At 39.1% G+C, this 4,984-nt stretch overlaps 1 long non-coding RNA gene across 1 annotated transcript in view; it reads left to right on the top strand.

Annotated features, from left to right (window-relative positions):
* LOC124022781 overlaps window positions 1-4,731 on the top strand; it is a 5,072-nt gene extending 341 nt beyond the window's left edge. Inside the window, exons 2-3 of the long non-coding RNA XR_006836627.1 lie at window positions 4,038-4,119; window positions 4,683-4,731. This is a non-coding gene — a long non-coding RNA (uncharacterized LOC124022781). The remainder of the gene's footprint in view (window positions 1-4,037; window positions 4,120-4,682) is intronic.
* The last annotated feature ends 253 nt before the right edge of the window (window positions 4,732-4,984 follow it).

The raw sequence follows: 4,984 nt of genomic DNA, 5'->3' as shown, positions 1-4,984 counted from the left end.
CTACGTGTCTACGGTACCTCCTACGTGTCTACTGTACCTCCTACGTGTCTACTGTACCTCCTACGTGTCTACGGTACCTCCTACGTGTCTACGGTACCTCCTACATGTCTACGGTACCTCCTACGTGTCTACGGTACCTCCTACGTGTCTACGGTACCACCTACGTGTCTACGGTACCTCCTACGTGTGTACGGTACCTCCTATGTGTCTGCGGTACCTCCTACGTGTCTACTGTACCTCCTATGTGTCTACGGTACCTCCTACGTGTGTTTAACAGTATAGCTTCCATCCCTCTCCTCGCCCCTACCTGGGCTCGAACCAGGGACCGTCTGCACACATAGACAAGACCACCCACGAAGCATCGTTACCCATCGCTCCACAAAGCCACGGCCCTTGGGAGCAAGGGGAACCACTACTTCAAGGTCTCAGAGCGAGTGACGTCACCGATTGAAACCCTATTAGCACTGCTAACTAGCTAGCCATTTCACATCGGTGACATGTGCAGCAACCATTTTGGGCCCAAACAAAACATTACATATAGAATCCCTAATAATTTAATAGGATCTCTGAGGCTTTATTCAAGATGTATCGTTGAACTATGCAGCATTAACATAACCAGTCATCCATTCCCACATCCCACATTCCCACAGTGCACTCTGTTGTAGTAGGTAGTATCAGCAGTAGTAGTAGGTAGTATCAGCAGTAGTAGTAGTATTAGTAGGTAGTAGTAGTAGTATCAGTATTTGTAGTAGTATGGAGTGATGTATGGAAAGAGACATCTGTAACAAAACACCAAAACGTTTATATTAATTACATTGGGTCAAATCAAATCCTATTTGTCACATGCACTAAATAGAACAGATAAAACCAACAGTGAAGTGCTCACTGACCAGCCCTTAACCAACAGTGAAGTGCTCACTGACCAGCCCTTAACCAACAGTGAAGTGCTCACTGACCAGCCCTTAACCAACAGTGAAGTGCTCACTGACCAGCCCTTAACCAACAGTGAAGTGCTCACTGACCAGCCCTTAACCAACAGTGAAGTGCTCACTGACCAGCCCTTAACCAACAGTGAAGTGCTCACTGACCAGCCCTTAACCAACAGTGAAGTGCTCACTGACCCAGCCCTTAACCAACAGTGAAGTGCTCATTGACCAGCCCTTAACCAACAGTGAAGTGCTCACTGACCAGCCCTTAACCAACAGTGAAGTGCTCACTGACCAGCCCTTAACCAACAGTGAAGTGCTCACTGACCAGCCCTTAACCAACAGTGAAGTGCTCACTGACCAGCCCTTAACCAACAGTGAAGTGCTCACTGACCAGCCCTTAACCAACAGTGAAGTGCTCAACAGTGACCAGCCCTTAACCAACAGTGAAGTGCTCACTGACAAGCCCTTAACCAACAGTGAAGTGCTCATTGACCAGCTCTAACCAACGTGAAGTGCTCACTGACCAGCCCTTAACCAACAGTGAAGTGCTCACTGACCAGCCCTTAACCAGCAGTGAAGTGCTCATTGACCAGCCCTTAACCAACAGTGAAGTGCTCACTGACCAGCCCTTAACCAACAGTGAAGTGCTCACTGACCAGTCCTTAACCAACAGTGAAGTGCTCACTGACCAGCCCTTAACCAACAGTGAAGTGCTCACTGAACCAGTGAAGTGCTCACTGACCAGCCCTAACCAACAGTGAAGTGCTCACTGACCAGCCCCAACAGTGAAGTAACCAGCAGTGAAGTGCTCACTGACCAGTCCTTAACCAACAGTGAAGTGCTCACTGACCAGCCCTTAACCAACAGTGAAGTGCTCACTGACCAGAAGTGCTCATTGACAAGCCCTTAACCAACAGTGAAGTGCTCACTGACCAGCCCTTAACCAACAGTGAAGTGCTCATTGACAAGCCCTTAACCAACAGTGAAGTGCTCACTGACCAGCCCTTAACCAACAGTGAAGTGCTCACTGACCAGCCCTTAACCAACAGTGAAGTGCTCACTGACAAGCCCTTAACCAACAATGAAGTGCTCACTGACAAGCCCTTAACCAACAATGAATGCAGTTTTAAGTCAAATAAAAAAATAGATAAGTAAAAACTAAAAATACATTTAACCAACAAAACTCAGACAGCCCTTAACCAACAATGAAGTGCTCAAAATGAGCGAGGCGATAACCAACAATGAATGCAGTTTTAAGTCAAATAAAATAGTAATAGATAAGTAAAAAAATAAAAATACCCCTTTAATAATAAATACAGCAGCAGTAAAAGTAAAAATAGCTTTAATAATAGTAATCTTTAATAATAGTAACTCTTTAATAATAGAATACCCCTCTTCTAATAGGTACTCTTTAATAATAGTAATACCCTCTCCCTTTTAATAATAGTAATACCCCTCTTTAATAATAGTAACCCCTCTTTAATAATAGTAATATCCTCTCTTTAATAATAGTAATACCCCTCTTTAATAATAGTAATACCCCTTTTAATAATAGTAACACCCCTCTTTAATAATAGTAATAATAATAGTAATACCTCTCCCCTCTTTAATAATAGTAACACCCTCTTTAATAATAGTAACACCCCTCTTTAATAATAGTAATACCCTCTTTAATAATAGTAATACCCCTCTTTAATAATAGTAATATCCCTCTTTAATAATAGTAATACCCCTCTTTAATAATAGTAATACCCTCTTTTAATAATAGTAATACCCCTCTTTAATAATAGTAATACCCCTCTTTAATAATAGTAATACCCCTCTCCCCCTCTTTAATAATAGTAACACCCCTCTTTAATAATAGTAACACCCCTCTTTAATAATAGTAATACCCCTCTTTAATAATAGTAGTACCCCTCTTTAATAATAGTAATATCCCTCTCACCCTCTTTAATAATAGTAACACCCCTCTTTAATAATAGTAATACCCCTCTTTAATAATAGTAATACCCCTCTTTAATAATAGTAATACCCCTCTTTAATAATAGTAATATCCTCTCCCCCTCTTTAATAATAGTAATACCCCTCTTTAATAATAGTAATACCCTCTTTAATAATAGTAACACCCCTATTTAATAATAGTAATATCCCTCTTTAATAATAGTAATACCCCTCTTTAATAATAGTAATACCCCTCTTTAATAATAGTAATACCCCTCTTTAATAATAGTAATACCTCTCCTCTTTAATAATAGTAATACCCCTCTTTAATAATAGTAATACCCCTCTCCCCCGCTTTAATAATAGTAACACCCTCTTTAATAATAGTAATACCCCTCTCCCCCTCTTTAATAATAGTAATACCCTCTTTAATAATAGTAGTACCCCTCTTTAATAATAGTAATATCCCTCTTTAATAATAGTAATACCCCTCTTTAATAATAGTAACACCCCTCTTTAATAATAGTAATACCCCTCTCCCTCTTTAATAATAGTAATACCTCTTTAATAATAGTAATACCCCTCTCCCCCCGCTTTAATAATAGTAATACCCCTCTTTAATAATAGTAATACCCCTCTTTAATAATAGTAGTACCCTCTTTAATAATAGTAATACCCCTCTTTAATAATAGTAACACCCCTCTTTAATAATAGTAATACCCTCTCCCGCTTTAATAATAGTAATACCCCTCTTTAATAATAGTAATACCCTCTCCCCGCTTTAATAATAGTAATACCCTCTTTAATAATAGTAATACCCTCTTTAATAATAGTAATACCCCTCTTTAATAATAGTAATACCCCTCTTTAATAATAGTAATACCTCTTTAATAATAGTAATACCCCTCTTTAATAATAGTAATACCCCTCTTTAATAATAGTAATACCCTCTTTAATAATAGTAACACCCCTCTTTAATAATAGTAACACCCCTCTTTAATAATAGTAATACCCCTCTTTAATAATAGTAATACCCCTCTTTAATAATAGTAATACCCCTCTTTAATAATAGTAATACCCCTCTTTAATAATAGTAACACCGCTACATTAATAAAGAGATAGCAGATTTCTGTATTAAGGCTTTTCTGTGGAACTGTTTTTGTCTAGATGGTGTGGGGTGACGTTCCTTTCTACAGTGACGCAAGCATCGTCAAAGCAACCCTCTACTTTCCACGTGGAATATCCAGAGGTGAGCGTGCGTGTAGCGACCTTTAAAAGACCATCTGCTCCTGGAGACCACTGACCCTAAACACATCCAACCCTACAAACAAGCACACAACACACGGTCAACGCTGCTGTTCTAATCTTTACTACTGATTAAACTGCGAGACCAAGACACTATCCACTTTGTTGGTAAATACAGTCATATTTGACATAGCATATTCATCATCTATACAGTATATTATATTGTATACATGTCAGTTCATTACTAGGCTCCTTCTAAGTACTTCATATTTTACTTCTTTAAAAAATATATATTTTTATTTTCAAATATCGATATAGATTATTTTAGTGCAATGTTGAGCTAGCACACAAGCATTTCACCTTATATGCATATTGTCTACTGTGTGACAAATAAAATGTTATTTGATTTAGATTTTTTTGTGTGTCTCTGTGTAACGAAGTCAGGTTTGTGAACCGTACCTACTGTGTTAAACTCGCCTGACGACTCAATGCCTAGGCTTTAGTTTGACGGGCTAAAACACTTCACCTGCATGTGTTATGACATGACGTCACCATTTTGTGTTGCAGATTGCCGTCACCTGATTCGCCGGTGCCTCGCTGTCAGTCCAGACGACCGGCCAACCCTGAGCAGATACAGCAGCATCCCTGGATGCGATAGAATAGACTATATTTCATCTATAAATGTCCCAAATAAACATGGTCAGCATTCCTATTCATGTCATCCCTGACTGATAGTAGATAAACGATATAGCAAGGGATTCAAATCTTACCCTACGAGGTTCAGATTACTGCTGGTGTTCTACCTGATAATGAATTACACCGACTGGTGTCACAGGTTAAAATCAGGATAACATGGGAAAAGAAATCAG

This window comes from Oncorhynchus gorbuscha, unplaced genomic scaffold (assembly GCF_021184085.1).
Source record: "Oncorhynchus gorbuscha isolate QuinsamMale2020 ecotype Even-year unplaced genomic scaffold, OgorEven_v1.0 Un_scaffold_1419, whole genome shotgun sequence".
NCBI classification, from domain to species: Eukaryota; Metazoa; Chordata; class Actinopteri; order Salmoniformes; family Salmonidae; genus Oncorhynchus; species Oncorhynchus gorbuscha.
This window is presented reverse-complemented; position numbering and strand designations above follow the sequence as displayed.